The 2606-nt window shown below is 43.7% G+C and overlaps 1 pseudogene; it reads right to left on the reverse strand.

Annotated features, from left to right (window-relative positions):
- Window positions 1–2103: 2103 nt before the first annotated feature.
- On the reverse strand, window positions 2104–2206 carry LOC130363382 (U2 spliceosomal RNA; annotated as a pseudogene).
- Between the last annotated feature and the right edge of the window lie 400 nt (window positions 2207–2606).

Raw genomic sequence — 2606 nt, forward strand, 5'->3', positions numbered from 1 at the left:
CTATCATTGCACTATTGCTTATTCAATACCACCAGCAGATGGATACACTATATTACAACATTAGTTGTGAGCAGCAGTTTGTACAAACAAATGCCTCATAGCTGATGTCCTATCCATTATTGCAATGGATGGCTGGCAACATTTGTTTTAATTATTCCAATACCACAGTACCAATGCATGGTCAATCAACAGCAATGAAGCCCCCATGTCAATTAACAAGATTCAGCACCCACTACCTGAAAGACAGCTACCTATCATGTCATGTTCAACCTGCACAGGTGTGCTGGTTGCTGAGCTTATTCAATTAAAGAGGACATTCAGCAGCAGCAGTCCTGTGCCTGGTCGCTCCAACAGGGGCCAGACACAAGCGGCACCACCTATTGTCTTTTGTCTGCAGTAGGGGCCCACTGGACTAGCCAGCAAGCAGCTGCAGCAGTAGCAGCAAATAAACAGGTAATCTTTCTTTCCAACACTGAACCCTGGTGGTGCACTTAATATATGCTACCAGATAGGGGACATATCAGATATTAAACTGATATAAACAGACACCACATTTGATACCAGCCAAAAGGAAGAATGAGAAGTGATAACTGTGAAAGGGGAGGAACCAACGCTGTCCCCTTCACATGCACCATCACTACTTGTAGGAAGGGAGGCTGGCTGGCAGCCTCCCATACACACTCTGGCTGGGTGGCAGTCACCCACCAGTACACACAGCAGGCCCTAAACCCATATCATTATTGCTAAGCAGGATGATGGGAGTCCATTTCACTCTGATGGACCATTTTTAAATGCAATCCATAACCTGGTTTTGGCAGGAACCCTTCTTACTCCTCCTACTTGCATTTGATACTGGGTTTAGGATCTGCATAGGAAACACACACACACACACACACACAAGCACACACTTACCTGTGTTGCCTGCTGACGCCTCCTTGGCTGTCCCCAAACGGTATAAAACCAACAGCCACGGGAAGCTGTAAGGATAGAGGACATACCTGCATCCTATTGGACTCACTTGTCTTGGTTAAATCCAGCTTATTTGAAAACCTATGGTGCTGCTGCTTCTGCTCATGGCAGTGCTGCTTCTGACAAGGCTGTTCTTTGGTGGGCCTAGGTGACATCACAATCTCCATGGTTACATACACAACAAAGGTCAGATGTTGTTTACACCTGGCCATGCCAGTGGTATTGAGTAGCATATCACAGTGCTAAGGGTCCTGGATGCAACAATCTTTCAATGGGGAATAGCCGCACTGAGTTTGTCAAGTGCACCCATGTTTGCAACTCCAACAATACACACATATGTATGTATGTATGTATGTATGTATGTATGTATGTATGTGTATCTATGTGTATCTATGTGTATCTATGTGTATCTATCTATCTCTTTCTCTCTCTATATGTATATATATATATATATTTTTTTTCTTTTAAATATATATATATATATATATATATATATATATATACACATAGAGAGAGAGAGAGAGAGAGATGGAAATACTTTTTTAAACATGTTTTCACCTTTTTTTTTAACCTTCTTTTTTTCTTCTCTCCATGTTTTCCTTCTTTCCTCCTTTTTTCCTATGCTGCTGCTTCTTATTTTTCTTCTTTTTCAGACCCTATCATTGCTCTATTGCTTATTCAATACCACCAGCAGATGGAGACACTATATTACAACATTAGTTGTGAGCAGCAGTTTGTACAAACAAATGCCTCATAGCTGATGTCCTATCCATTATTGCAATGGATGGTTGGCTGGCAACATTTGTTTTAATTATTCCAATACCACAGTACCAATGCATGGTCAATCAACAGCAATGACACCCCCATGTCAATTAACAAGATTCAGCACCCACTACCTGAAAGACAGCTACCTATCATGTCATGTCCAACCTGCACAGGTGTGCTGGTTGCTGAGCTTATTCAATTAAAGAGGACATTCAGCAGCAGCAGTCCTGTGCCTGGTCGCTCCAACAGGGGCCAGACACAAGCGGCACCACCTATTGTCTTTTGCCTGCAGTAGGGGCCCACTGGACTAGCCAGCAAGCAGCTGCAGCAGCAAATAAACAGGTAATCTTTCTTTTCAACACTGAAACCTGGTGGTGCACTTAATATATGCTACCAGATAGGGGACATATCAGATATTAAACTGATATAAACAGACACCACATTTGATACCAGCCAAAAGGACGAATGAGAAGTGATAACTGTGAAAGGGGAGGAACCAACGGTGTCCCCTTCACATGCACCATCACTACTTGTAGGAAGGGAGGCTGGCTGCAGCCTCCCATACACACTCTGGCTGGGTGGCAGTCACCCACCAGTACACACAGCAGACCCTAAACCCATATCATTATTGCTAAGCAGGAAGATGGGAGTCCATTTCACTCTGATGGACCATTTTTAAATGCAATCCATAACCTGGCTTTGGCAGGAACCCTTCTTACTCCTCCTACTTGCATTTGATACTGGGTTTAGGATCTGCATAGGAAACACACACACACACACACACACACACACAAGCACACACTTACCTGTGTTGTCTGCTGACGCCTCCTTGGCTGTCCCCAAACGGTATAAAACCAACAGCCATGGGCAGG

Source organism: Hyla sarda, chromosome 3, assembly GCF_029499605.1.
Source record: "Hyla sarda isolate aHylSar1 chromosome 3, aHylSar1.hap1, whole genome shotgun sequence".
Classification (NCBI taxonomy): domain Eukaryota; kingdom Metazoa; phylum Chordata; class Amphibia; order Anura; family Hylidae; genus Hyla; species Hyla sarda.